Raw genomic sequence first — 15,480 nt, 5'->3', positions numbered from 1 at the left:
TTGCTGATTTTTTCCCAGCAGGATGGTCCCCTCCCTTCCCGTCCCTCGGAAGCTTGTGTCAGGAGGAGGTAGGGAGCAGATCCCAGACCATCCTCACCCCTCCCCCCTGCTGGGATAAACCAGAGCTCAGAAACAACAACTAAGGTGGAACTTCCAGGATTGTATCATGAACCCTGTCACCCTGCAAAGAATCACACCTCTTCTGCTTTAGTATGGAAGTATGAGATCTCTTCACACCAAAATCATCTTGTATATTGATGATAGTATAGTATAGTCCCTTTGTAATATAATAAATATTATGTCATCATAATATTTGTTTTGCACATAACATCTGTCTTTCACAACAAAAAATCATGTGTATCACCAAAACATTTAGGGGTCAGCTCTTAAGTAGAACACAGCTCAAGGACTATAGAGCCACTAACACTAACTTAAATAAACAATAAAAAATAAATAACTAATAACTTGCCTAATATACTAGCTTACTGTTATATAATAGACATGCAACATGCATATGAGAAGCTTTAAAAGAAATTGAAAGGAAAATAGAAATGACGTCAATCAAATTAGCTGCATCCTTTACCAGAAGATATATAGCATACATAAATATAACTAGAGAAGTTTAAAGCAATTATGTTGAACCCTAAAATAATAATGTATTGATCAGTCATACTTTATTTATTGGACATTTCTATGAGTAAATTTTAAACTCTACAACCATACACTACACAACTTGACCAATTAAATTCAAAACAATGCTCCGCTTCTGTTTTTCCCACCTATTTAAAAATGAAATGAATGAGTAGTAGATGATATTAAAGTTGTATATAACATCATTTTGTTAGGTATGCAACCATACCTAGTTAGAACAGCCTTATTCTGATTTTTTTTACAGTAGGTTGGCCAGATCCAGTTTCACCACTAGTATGAATTGGAAAAGAATCACATGCAGCGGGACAGCATGAAAATCAATGCTAGGCTGCACAATCGGTTTTTAGTCGCAAAATGGTGTGCAAGTAATTGTTTGATACAGATTGCAAGATCAGTAACTAGTGGTCTTAAATAAAGCCTAATACATATTACAGATGTAATCACACACAACAATAAATTACTTTGGGGGATGGGTCAAACTTTCTCTATCTAGAACTGTATAGCAAGAAAGCAAACTACAAAGTTCTGGTGCACATAGCAGTGAATACCAGCCAGCAGAAAAGGAGGTGGAAGAGGGACAAATTAGCTTAAGGAGAATTTGAAACCAACTGCACAGATATATGAACTAACTAGCTGAAGTACAAGGGTCTAAATCTTCAAGTTATTATGTTATCAATGAGTTGGATGTAACTGTCAACATTGTAAAAATAATTAGTAGCTGAGATGTCATCCAAATCCATCCAGTGCAAGGCCCAGAACAGGCTCCCTGTGTCAAAGTTCTGCCCAGTGTACAACAACAGGAGGTCCGACCGGGACACCAAGCACTCCCAGACCAATTGCCACCCCTCTGTGAAGGAAACCCATGCAAACATGGGGAGAACATACAAACTCCACACAGATAAGGCCATGGTCGGGAATTGAACTCGTGACCACAGCGCTGTGAGGCAGAAGTGCTAACCACTTAGCCACCGTGCTGCCCTTGCATTGTAACATGGTTTGTCCAGGAGAAAACTTACTCAAGTTTTTGCTTTAGTTTCCTTCATGAATCGGAGCCCCTGTGTCACCATATATAACATGCTCTTGGTAAAGGTCAGAGCACCTTTTTGTTAACATTCTTCTTGTTTTGCACATTTGTATATCCCTAGTTTTAAGGTGGTATAGTATGGTGACTGCAGTACAGGGTATTTCGGAAAAATAGTGTACTGATCTTGAGGGAGGCAATGACGATGACGGCAGGTGACTAGCACAGTGTCATAATGTGAAGAGAAAATGGAGGCAAGCAGGATGCCACAGACTGACAAATACATAGTGGGAGCAACATATGCCACAGGCGCAGAGTATTAATGTGAGGCTCTTTGTCAAACTAATGCTGGAAGATTGTGACTATTAATCACTATGGCATTGCCTGACTAATATTCATGAGGCCTGACTTGTATTCATGTGGTACTGGATCCTTGTGGATTGGTTGGCTACATTCTAAAGATGATAGTTCAACCCACAAAATGGATCCCTCTACTGTGTGTTCATGACAGGTCCATTTTAATGAATAATTTTAGTTTACATGATGTGTCCTGTTGACTTTGTTTCTAATGAATGAAATACACCAATATGATACATTTTCTATCAGTCTATCTTAAATAGATACACTCCATTAGAGTGTATCTTATATGTGACTGATTGTGAAGAAATGAAGCAAGCTGCTTTGACCAAGGGGTTGGAAAGATTTGGGGATAAACAACTTTTTTCAGACATGACTACTTCAACGCAGTAAAGAGAAAGCTACCTGCTGTATTAAGCAAAGTACCGTACAATACCGCAGTCCCCATAATTTTTAATGGGGACTCTGATTGGGGCAAATTTATCAAGCTCAGAAAACCTTAGCTGTTAGTAGCATGACCCCAATGGCTAACGCCAATCCTATGGGAGAGCATTGCCTCAAGCAGCCTTCTTGCTTGCCCCTGCATTGACTATTGAAACTTTTCCTGTGGTCCAAATGAAATGGAGTAATCGTCAGGACAGCATCTTATTGGATGGCCCTAGTACTTCACCCTTTATTGCTGTAAAAAGCGTCAATAAGGGATGATAATGTACGTGCTATTTCTGCAGTCATAAATAGATCCTTAAGACAGAAAAATTTTACTTAGATATATTATTTCTGTAACACTGATTAGACTACCGAACATTTAAAAGCTTAAACAGTAAAGCAAAAAATATGCTGGTGTCCCTTTAAAATTTAAGGTTTCAGTGCATATGCTAATACTTTTGCAAATTAAGTTTCCAGGAAATGAATATGCATACACTTGCTTCTAAGCAGCTATATAGCTGCAATTCTTCCAACTTTCACTTACAGGTTCCAATGAAAATTGCTTACATAGGGCCTGCTTCAGCAAAGGCTGCAAAGTGAACGCAATTTGAGTTTTATAAATTGGACAGAAATTGCATGCAGGTCCGCCTGTATTCAAGTTCAAGGGGATTTCTAAAAATGTTTCTAACTGAATACGGATATAAGTACGCTCTGCCTATACGGCACTTGCCATATGCAGACATACACAACACACTGCAGGATACATACAATGCATGTGTATATTTAAAGCCCCATCAGAATGCACAGATTAAAAAAATGAGTAAATACATTAACACCTGTTAATAATCATAATAAAAATTATTCTTTTATTTTTACATAAAATACATATAGCAGGATGATCTTAATGCCTAAAGTATGTAAAATTTATTTTTATAGTTGCACACACATTCTGGCATGCATACGCATCAGTCATCAGTATCAATCGGTACTTACACCTGCCCTGTATCTGGTGCAAATGATATGGTTAAAAATCACATAACTCAGAGATGCCCAGAGCTTAAATCAGATGGATGAATAGGCATGCGCTCAACATTGGCATGCCCTTACTGTACATTGCCTTTGTGCTACGCCCCTTCTCTTTCCCCCGTTAGGCTCTTCAAATCGCCTGTCAGACGGAATTGTCCTTTGCGTTGGAAAATGAATTGCATGCATTTGTGCTCACTGAAGCATAGTCCGTTGCTGAGCAAGCACATCCATTTTTACGCAAAATACGGCACAAGTGGAGATTTACGTTCCTTAATTAATCAGACACATACTGTCTGAAAATTATTGACAGATTTATAATCCATGACATTTAATTCCTATAAATCATTTGTCAACAATATTTGCAGTTAAGTTTAAAAATACCAGTACATATGACATTCTCTCAAATCAGTTGTCTGAATATAAATGCTACATCAAAGATTAAAAGAACAAGATGTTTGCTTAAAAGATTGACAGCTTCAAAACAATTCAGTTTCACTCTAATATTTCTTCTTACCACTTGTCTGTAGGGTGTATGGATGCCTGTGTGTATGTATTAGAAAGATGTGATGTCATCTGAGTGACATGACTCATTGTGAAAGTGTTCTGTGGTGGAATTTATAATGTCAGTGAAGGTAAAACACACCAGGACACAAGGATTAGCTCATGCAAGCAATTTGCTTTGTTTCAAATGGAAATGTGTGTCTAATAAAGAATTATGTAACCACTACTATAAAATAAAACGTAACACTGGAGTTCAGGGACCTTTATATGGTCATAGAACTTCTCATATCCTTCTATTCTATATAAAGATGGCACATTGATCCATTATAATACAAAATTGATGTGTAATGTCCGATATAATTGGTGAGTCCTGATTTCATCACTTTCGTGTTCATTACTGAAGTCATGGCACGTACATGCCTATTAGATATCACATTGAAGATTCGTGTCCTGCGGCTTCATTCCTTTATATGGCTAAGGAAATTCTTTGTGAGTTCTTATCATTTATTACTAGTCAGGGAACATATTATCTAATATATAAACAATCTTTTGAACTGGTTCAGCACAGTCTCTGATTTTCTCATTGTTGTATTGTTTTAGTGGTTGACCCTTTAATTTTAAAGTGTACTACATTGTACAGTGACGCATAACTTAGCCACATGCACATCTGTCTCAAGATGGAATCACATAAGAAGTTCAATTTAAATTATAACCAATGGCATCTAAGCTTTCAGCCACAAAACCCTTCTGCATATGTAGTCTATACCACGACAATATATCTGTATATTTAAATCTAAAATATATGTCATTACTTCATTACAAAGCTGCCGCATTAGTTTATATGTGTACTGGTTTATTGGCTTAATAGCTATACCATCTCTGAGGGTGTATATTACATGGTAAGCTATATTAAGGGCGAGTGCAATATATATATATATATATATATATATATATATATATTTATATATATATATATATTATTTGTCAAAATAACAAATTATTTTTATATTTTTAATAACTAGTAAGATATGTGCATTTTATATGGATGAGACATGGTGGAGGATGTCGGGATTGAAAGACATCAAGGTGCAACAAAGCAGCAAAACATTTAATCTATGCCTGGTGACCAACATACACAGATTGGTATAACAATATACCACCCATGTTCATATAAAATGTTTTCATCTACATCAAAATACACCCTATTTACATATTCTTTATTTTATTATGTCCATTCTAACACAATGGAGCCAGTTGGACTACAAAGTGGTCAGTAACTCTAATTTGAGACGTAATTTCTATTCACTTAATTTAAGTTCTTTCCGTCGATCCTAGCCAGGAGCTACTGGCTGGAACAAGACTGTCACCAGCAATGAATCAGTACAGTACCTTGCTTTACACACTGCAGGAGGAAAGAACTAAAGGAACACAGGAACACGCATCGTTTTATAGGACATGCACGTTCTTTCTCCCTGGACATTACCATCTTATATTATACAGTGCCAAGAATATACTGTACTCTCTGCCAAGTTTGTCATAGGGAAAAATGCACAGAATAACAAAAGTGTAAGTACCATACACTCCCAGCATACCCACCTGAATAAACAATGACTTTTAATTACATAGTGGGGACGCAGGAGGGAACTCTACAGAATTAATTTTTTAGCTCATACCCCCTGCATTAGTGATAAGATGATCTGCAAATATTTAAGGGGCTCATTTAAAGTTGGACTCATTTACGCTTAGAACACTCATCATCACCATTTATTTATATAGCGCCGCTAATTCCGCAGCGCTGTACAGAGAACACTCATTGGAAAGAGTGAGTTTACATGCATCGGTTCAGGCACATGCATCTCACCAGTAGCATCTGGCATATGTCTGGCATATCACGTGTGTATACTTACATCCCAGGATCGAGTAGGGGTAGTGTAGAGATAGCATAGAGTTGTGACATGGCTATGATAATAGTAAGGGCAGAAGTTGCATTATCCAATTTGTATACAAGTGTCATTTATACAAGATAGAATGGTATATTTACAGTTATTAATAAAAGTTGCACTTCAATTTAAAATATAATTAATTTCAAATACAAATTAAATTAAGTTAAAGTAAATTTCAAATGTCTGCAGTTTTCCCTTTTAAAAGTCCAGCCGCAATCTCCTTTTCTGCAATGAACCAAATAGAAATATCAATGAAGTCATGCGAATAGACGGGCGTGACTTTATATAATATAGACAAGATGAATTAATGAAATACTATCAGGTGGAAAGGTCTATATGCAATTAGCCAATCAGACGCAGTAAGATAGTCTTGCTAATAGTCATTATCATCATTGCGTACCGTTCCACCAGCCATCCAGCATCCTCAAACAATACACCTCCTGACAGGCATATGCATTCTCATCTAATTGAGTCTCATTTATTTGAACTGCATTTGGCTTACACTTGTCATGTGTACATTTCAGTAAGGTACACTTAAAGCGTATCATACCCTATGACCATAAGCCTAAGAAATAAAATCAGTGTCATATGCAAGCTACTTACAAGCCATACAAAACAGCAACTAGGTGTTGTTTATTTAAGTCACAGTATTAGCTTGGTGTTGCTTAGAAGAACACACTGTCCAACCATGGGTTAAAACCTGAGAGAGGGCAACTAAATTACTTTATCTCTTTGATTGTCCCTAAATCTTTGTGTCCTACCCATGAGTTATTTATGGATAGAGAGATCCAGATGTGTGCTCTTAGCTACAGATGAGTGCCCAATACCAATTTATGGCACATGTCATAAAAGATAACACATCTAGGAATCTCTTCTTAAGGTAAGCACCTCACATTCTTTGTGGTTCTGTGATATCTCAGGACATCTCAACTGGGTGACAGGAGGCAGAGCAGCTGTGATAAGTTTGACTGAAGGTAAATAAGGACACAGGAAAATGTCATATTTTCTCAAATATCATACTTACACAAGTCATGTCTGGTATGAAAATGCAGGGAAACTTATGTCCTGTTGCGTGGAGGTAATATCATTGTTGTAGGACATTCTGGTAAGAAGTTAGGCCAGTGTAAAGAATCCCTAACTTGAAAGGTGTTTTGAAAAGATGGTCGTAAGACTCATCTACATGAACACACACTTGCTGGTGTTGACATCACAGTGGAAGGGGGTCTGTGGGAACCTGATACATGTTTCCAATGTCCTCTAACAGATTAGGGAGTCAAGTTCATATTGAGAAGTCAAGCAAATTCATGCTCTCCCAACAAGCAGAAATCTGATCATTCATGAGTGTACCATATTCTGTTCTTTACTCCTTTTTAGTTTACAAGAAACTATTGTATAATATCTTTGTATGTCATTTTATTAATTGTTTTGCATCTTAAACATTGTGGATATATTTTCCATATTAAACCACACATAAGTTCATGTCTCTGTGTTCTTACAAATTCACATGTCAGACTTAATTAATATTAGAACGCTACATAGTTGATCAGCGAAGATCATTTGGTTTATAATAACTCTGATTAAAGTAAGTTTGATAGATTTGTTTAGAAGAACTGAAGGCCTCCTGAGTGTCAGTTCTTCAAACCAAACCTTGGTGGTGGCATAAATGGTAAGGCAAAAGTTAATGTGTGGGATAGACAAGGAGAGTTTTAATAATTTTTAAACAAATCAGATGGTTGTGTTTGATTAAACCCTTCACCCCCATGTCAGGCTCAGGTAAGTGCTGGATTGTGACAGATAGATGGGCTACCTCTCCTCTGCTAATTTTGAAATTTGGATATTTACTGCAACTAGCTAACACTTAGCATCTAAGGGAAGATTCCCTTCACTGGTGTAGGCCTCGGTAGAATCTAATATATAACCGATCATGATCATTTTTTTATATAGCTCCACTGATTCCGCAGCGCTGTACAGAGAACTCATTCACATCAGTCCCTGCCCCTTTGGAGCTTACAGTCTAAATTCTCTAACATACACACAGACAGACAGACAGACAGAGAGAGAAAGAGTCAATTTTGATAGCAGCCAATTAACCTACCAGTATGTTTTTGGAGTGTGGGAGGAAACTGGAGCACCCGGAGGAAATCCACGCTAACACAGGGAGAACATACAAACTCCACACAGATAAGGCCATGGTCGGGAATTGTACTCATGCGAGGCAGAAGTGCTAGCCACATAGCCACCGTGCTGATCTGTGTATCTTGAGTCCCTTCAGATGCAGAGGCAGAACAATTGGTTCAGCTTTACAGCAGACAGACCCACATGCTGGCTAGCCTCTAACTTTGCTGCCCTACCGTCTCCCTCAATTCACCCTTGTTTATTTTTACATTTCTTGGTTAAATTAAATATGAAGGCAATAATGCAGTGCATGTCCTGGTGCTGGATCATAAAGTCATATCTTGAATGGAATCCAGTAAACAGAGATGAACCTTTCCTCACTGATTAAAAGCAAAACTTGAACACAGTGAAATCATGAGAATCCCTGACACATTATAAACCACATGGGTCTTCAGATATATGACTAAGGATTTGTGTGGTCTGTAATGCATGAAGATTGTTAGTATCGTCTCTAGCTAAGGAATCATGATGACTTCTCTGTGTATATGTTTTGCTTTCAATGAATATAATCTTCACATGCAATCTGTGTACAGGGCATTCCTGAGTGCAGGTTCAACTTGTGTGATTTGTTATGTATTTATAATATGCAATATAAACATGTACGGTAAAACTAATAGAACAAAATGAACAAGAAATAAAAGCACTGCATATGAAGGTAAAATAATTAGTTATGTATGTACAAGGCAGAAGTACGCCAGCTTCTGAAAGTCACTGACCCATCGCTTGAAACCAAGGACCCATAACTTGTTATTTCCTGACTCCTGCTCCTGTCTTAACTTTAATCTCACCCTCAATGAGATGAGCTGTATTGATTTTCTTCCCACCGTTTTTTTCCTGTTTTGGATAATAAAAGTGATTCACACCAATGAAGAAAGCACCTCTCCTGTGACATGGCCTTGGATTCAGAAGGGTCCATGCATCTTACATCCAGAGACCTAGTGAAGCAGGTCTCTGCTAATAAAAGTCCCAAATATAAAATGTTTCATTTTGCCTACGTAAAATAGTGCGCGAGATAACCACATTTATGAAAATATCTCTTTTTTTCAAATTCCCATGAGTGATAAAGTGGAAGAGATGAAAAAAAAAAAAAAAAGATTATTGTAACATGGAATTTCCAAGAAGTATGTCAGCGTGCAATATATAATGTATTCCCCGAATAAATAGAACTGTTGTGACATGCAAAGCAAGGTTACAGAGAGACGTTCACCTACAAGATTTTAAAATTTAAAGCAGTCTAATGCAAACCGTGGCTCTCTAATAGTTGTGGAACTGCAAGTTCCAGCACGCTCTGCTAGCTTCTTGCTGGGACTTGCAGTTCCACAAAAGCTGGATAGCCGCACATTGTTTACCTCTGATCTAAAAGAAGAAGTGGGACAAAATGTGGGTGGCAACAGTGAATCTGGGCCAACAAAGACAAAAGCAGGAGAGTACCAGTTTGTACAAAGGATTATCCTAGCCAGATCAATCTAATAGTAACGGTGGGGGGATGCATCTTAAAAGATTAGGGCTTACCTGAAGGAAGAATATGGAGAACAGTTACATATCTAATGGGAAGAACATGCAATAATTAGATTAACCTGGGGATGACGCTGGTTATTGCTCACATGCCTTCAGATATCCACATCCTGCAGGCAGTGCCTAATTTTGAATTCGGCTCTGGGCTTTTACATCTCTAGGGATAGCATTTAGGCCTTTTTTCCAGGATAAATTATATCTTAACATACAAAGCTGACACTAGATATAATAAATATGTGTAGTACTATAAAATACAGACTTTAATATACCACATTCCACGTGGACAAATCCAACACCAAAATGATAAAAATATTTCTCTATTCAAAGTATAATTCTGGCTTCAGCTTTAAAACTACAAGAATATGCATGATGCACACAGGCACATCATACTTAGAGTGGAAGTAAAAAAAAGCAAGTATATTATAAAGAGAAATATACTGTTTGTCTTCTCTCCTTTTTAACAGAACAGTTTTTCCTAGCCATTGTGATGGGCTTACTTTGTTACTCTCTCAGGGATTGGTTTTATAGATGTAATTTAGGCTTCCTCTTACCATTAGTAACCTGCTGCTACTGACCACTATTACCTATGCTGTGTAGCTAACAAACACTCATCATAGCCCATGTATGGTTGTTTTTATGCATATCTTGATTTTATGAATTCTGCTGTATAATATTACTATTGTCTTTTTTAGCCTCTCTGTATTTCATCCTTGTTTCCCATTAAATCCTTTGTTATTTAAATTGTTCTGCACCATTATGCCACTTAGCATTCTTCACATCAATTTATCAGTATTTTAGATATCATTCTAATCACTTAGTGGTACTTAGGTAATTGAGCGCAGTACATTGGATTATATTTTAACAAACACTCACTGACATCTTTGCAGGTGACTGTTGCTGCTCCTCAAAGCTGAATGTGGCTACAAGAAAACAGTCTCGGAACAGCAGTCCTACTGCTGCCACAGCTGTCAGGGTTCGCTAGAAACCTTATGGTGTTACAGGAAAGGGGTCCAACGCTGATGCTCTCTGGTGCATACATGGCATGTAGGTCAGTCTGATTATGTCGCACAATCAGATTCTAGCTGTCATTTTGTAGACTGTACTAAATAATTGATAACTGGAATCTTATTGGTTCCAACATCTCCACTTTTTCAAACCCGCAGTTTAGTGAATATACCCCCAGGTGTGTAAAATTACGGGCATTGATTTGAAGTGAGGTGAATGTGTACTTGTGTACAATGTGTACAAGTGAATAATGTGTACTTGAAGCAAAACAGTCAAGCAACTGCATATTAGTTTTATAGTAAAAAGTTCACTGAGAACTCCACAAAGTGCAATATCATAAACTGCTCATCACACCTGGCAAAGCACGTTCAGGGGTGAAGAGGCACAGGCAATGAACTACAGCAGTGGAGAAAGGTGATATGGTCACATGAATCATCTGTTACCATGTTCTTAGCAAACGGACAAGTACAATTGTGGAACCAAACTAGAGAAATCTACAGCCCTGAATGCTTGTTTCCAACAGTGAAGGGGCCTGTCGACTATGTAATGTTGTGAGGCACATTTTCCCCTGGTATAGTTTAGATGTAGTCAATCCCTTAGAAGGCAATCATCGTCATCATCATCATTTATACAGCAATAAGTAATAAAACAATACTGGGTAATACAGACAGACAAAGCAGTAATATCAATGCTAATAGCCACAGGCATTGGTTTAATGAGCAAGAGACTGATGTTAATCATATGTCACAGCCTTCTCAGTCACCAATGGAGCATATGTGGGATATTCTGAAACGTTGCTGTGAGTGTTTTCCACCACCATCAACTATGTGTCAGCTGTGTGGAAGAAAAGTGCTACATTCCTCCGGCACAATTCTAGTCATAGGTACACGAAATACCATGTCCCATGCAGGCCATGCTAAGTGACTTTATATAGGTGATTCCAATGTTGCTTCTTTTACCTGTATTTGTGAGAACTAGAAACTATATCAACAACATCAACAGCAATAATTACTATTACTTCTTTCATACATTCATACATTGTGATAAATCTGGTCTTTCTCTGCATGTGATTGTTATCTTCACACAAACTTCATCAGCCAGAAACTCTCAGCAATTCTAAAGAATGAGAATTCAACCATGTTTGTACCTGTGAAGCAACAGTAAATAATGTGTACTCTTTTGCTGATGATAATATAAAGAATCCTGCAATTAAGTTAATGTAACCTATTGACAAGCATTTAAAAAATGCCTCTTGGAGAATTGCCACTTTTCCTTCTCTCCATGTAAATGAACAATAAAGACAACAACAGAAAACACTTATTAAACATTATTTGGGCACCAGGGGGTAAATGTATCAAGCTGAGAGTTTGCAGGCGGGTTTGAAAAGTGGAGATGTTGCCTATAGCAACCAATCAGATTCTAGCTGTCATTTTGTAGAATGCACTGAATAAATGACAGCTAGAATCTGATTGGTTTTTCAAACCCGCCGGAAAACTCTCAGCTTGATACATTTACCCCCAGATCTCTGTAAGTAGGTAAAGTGGATCTGTCAACTACACGCAGTGGAGGCATTTATGTTGTAGACTGAAGCAGTATTCAGTTTATTAATTTGTTATTAAGCACTGACCTCATTAAGGCACTGCGTGACTAATATCCATGAGGCCTGACTAATATTCACAAGATACTTGTGCCTAGTGAATTTATATACTACATGCTCATAAATTCAGCACAGAATTGATGAATTCACTGTGCGTAGGTGACAAGTCCACTTCGATTGGTCCTGTTGCATTAGTTTTGCCAATGTCTAAACAAATCAGAAGCCAATTGTGACTGTTCGGTGGTAGAAACTTTAGGTCAGGAAAGACAAGGAAGATAAGACAAAGACCAAACACTTCCATTAGTTCCTGAGCTTTTGAACATGCTGTAATGGAATGCATATTGTCCAAAAAGCCACAGTGCAAATGCACAAGGATGCAAGCATGACTGCAAATAGGTATGGACACATACAATAGAATGGGTTTTATTTAACATGCATTTGCATGCTTTACACTTGCATTAAAAAAGCTAATCAGGATTTAAATGCCAGTGGGCAATATTGCTACACAGAACACACCAGAAAATCAGTTTTAAGTCCCTACAATAATGTCCAGAAAGTACCTACAACACTAATTGCACAGAGGCAATGCTTTCTGTTCCTTACTAATTACATTGTTTAGTTATGCAAAGCTGGAAAGAGAAGATCCATAATGTGATTGTTACTAACTGTGGCTATAGATCAACTGTTTAAATGTCCAACAAGGGAGGGATTTAAATAATCCCCTTTATTTAAATAGTATTTACATTCATAATAATAGGAGGTTTTCAGTAGACATAGATGATCATTCCGCTGGAGCAGTAGATATTAAATGTCTGTCACTGGAATTCTATTGGTATAGCATTTATATGTTTTACTTGTTATAGGATTTTTTTATGTTCACAAATGTTAGTGTGGTCTAATAATGGCTGCAAAGCCACACACCCCAGTTTGTCATTTAACAGGAACAGAACTGGCTAAAAGGCACTGTTAAATAACACTGGAATCACTGAAATACATTTACAACTAGATAGGAAATAAACGGAAGACATTCTCTCCACATTCACAAAGCTGGTTACACTGTTATGTTTATGTTAAAAGTGCAACATTGGGACTGATAAGTTCCTTTCTTGTCAGTAAAGACTTAGAACAAGCTCCCTTCCCCCTACACTGCAAGTAACAGAACAGTGTGAGTCGCAGCACTGACTATTAACTCATTGACTCAGATATTGATTTCTGCATTTAATGTAAGTAATGTGCTTATATCACACCACCAGATAAGTGCCTCGGTCCCTCCAATAAGAAGCTATGTATAGCACCGCACGTCCTATTAAATTAAAGGGATGATGAGATGATTACTCACAACTTAATTCTCCCTTTCAGTAATTTATTAGAACTGTGAGTAACATTGTGGCTGATTGTGCTGTGATAAAGGAATTCCTTGGAAAGGAATCACAGTTTGGAAATGAAATCTATCATTCATCATATGGGTAGAATGAGTATAGAATGGTCACATAATCTCTCACTCATCTGTAGTGTTCCTTTCCCTGAACACACTCAGCTGCACTGTACTCCTAGCAACAGGGATAGGAGTTACCACTGGGATCACAGTGCACATTTATTTACTTTGCTATTTATCTCCAGCAGAGGAAACACTGGCTATTTCTTTGCTATTAGGTTATTTCCTTCAGGCAGTGCGAGATACCTACAATTGTACTGTATTAAACTCTATATGGCTTGAGGACAAATGTCACTTCAGCTCAGCATTCTATTTAGGAAATAGATAGATGTTAGTGTATATAGCTATGTGTGTTCTGAAGATATAGAGAAAGCTTTTTCATGATACTATGCAAATTGTAGGCAGCAAGCCATTTCATAAGAGCGACCTCTACCAAATGTATCCACATGTACTGGGATGTGACAAAGTATGTTTCAGGTAATTCAGTGGTGCATAATATTTTGGTACTCTATAAGCAGATGCAGTAATACAATCTATGTAAATATAAGGTAGAGCTAATTAGATGGCCAGCTAAGGTGGTGTTTCTGTTACATCCATCCCTATATGCAGGCAATGGATCTCCACCAATACCGGCCACGTGCCAAGTGTCTTCCAGAAATGGGCAGCACTGTGGCTAAGTTGTTAGCACTTTTGCCTCACAGCACTGGGGTCATGAGTTCAATTCCCAACCATAGCCTTATCTGTGTGGAGTTTGTATGTTCTCCCTGTGTTTGCGTGGGTTTCCTCCAGGTGCTCCGGTTTCCTCCCACACTCCAAAAACATACTGGTAGGTTAATTGGCTGCTATCAAAATTGACTCTTTCTCTCTCTGTCTGTGTGTGTGTGTGTGTGTGTGTGTGTGTGTGTGTGTATGTATGTTAGGGAATTTAGACTGTAAGCCCCAAAGGGGCAGGGACTGATGTGAATGAGTTTTCTGTACAGCGCTGCGGAATTAGTGGCGCTATATAAATATATAGTGATGATGATGATGGTAAAAGATGATTTATAGAGGAAAGTGCAAATCCCAGAGTCAAGAGGTTTTGAAACAGAACTTTGTTGTTCTTCAAGTGACTTTCTGACAGACACATTGAGCGAGAGTCAGGGCCGGATTAACCCGAGGTCTAACTGGGCTACAGCCCAAAGGCCTCGGGCATCCAGGGGGCCCTTGACAGAGCTCAGCAGAATTACTGATCGGGATGGGGGCGGGGGCACTCCCGGCCCGATCAATGCTGAGCTCTGTCACTGCAGTCCTCCTTCTCCGGCGCTCAGTAATCTCCTTACTGAGGAGATGTCGCGAGAGTGTCACGAGATCTCCTCAGTAAGCAGCTTACAGCGCGCCGCGGAAGGAGGACTGCAGTGACAGGAGAAGGTAAGCGCTTGGGGGGGCGGTCAGCTAACGGGGGGGTCAGCTAATGGGGGGGGGGCTCATGGGGTAATGGGGGCCCCCTTAGCCCAGGGGCCTCCATTCCGTTAATCCGGCCCTGGCGAGAGTAAGTGTGAAGCATCTCTGAAAGTGCATAAACCATAAAAGCACAAAGGGATAGGACTTATAACTTAGACATAATTTTTACACATATTTGTCCTGGTATTACCTGATAAGCAATTATTAAAATCTGCCTAATTATATAAAATATTTGTATGTGGCTTCGTTAGAATAGTATTTCTTTAATAGTCTGCAGATCAGTTACACTTATATAGAATAGAAGTAATGTTACAACAAATGTATTTTGAAATAGTCTTGTAAAGGCTTCTGGGTCAAACCACATGCTTATGTGTCAGACTAATGCTAA

General features: G+C 38.2%; 1 protein-coding gene across 8 annotated transcripts in view; it reads right to left on the bottom strand.

Annotated features, from left to right (window-relative positions):
• TJP1 (tight junction protein 1) overlaps positions 1-15,480 on the bottom strand; it is a 356,728-nt gene that overhangs the window by 95,669 nt on the left and 245,579 nt on the right. The window lies entirely within an intron of this gene.

Source organism: Mixophyes fleayi, chromosome 4 (assembly GCF_038048845.1).
Source record: "Mixophyes fleayi isolate aMixFle1 chromosome 4, aMixFle1.hap1, whole genome shotgun sequence".
Lineage (NCBI taxonomy): Eukaryota > Metazoa > Chordata > Amphibia > Anura > Limnodynastidae > Mixophyes > Mixophyes fleayi.
This window is presented reverse-complemented; position numbering and strand designations above follow the sequence as displayed.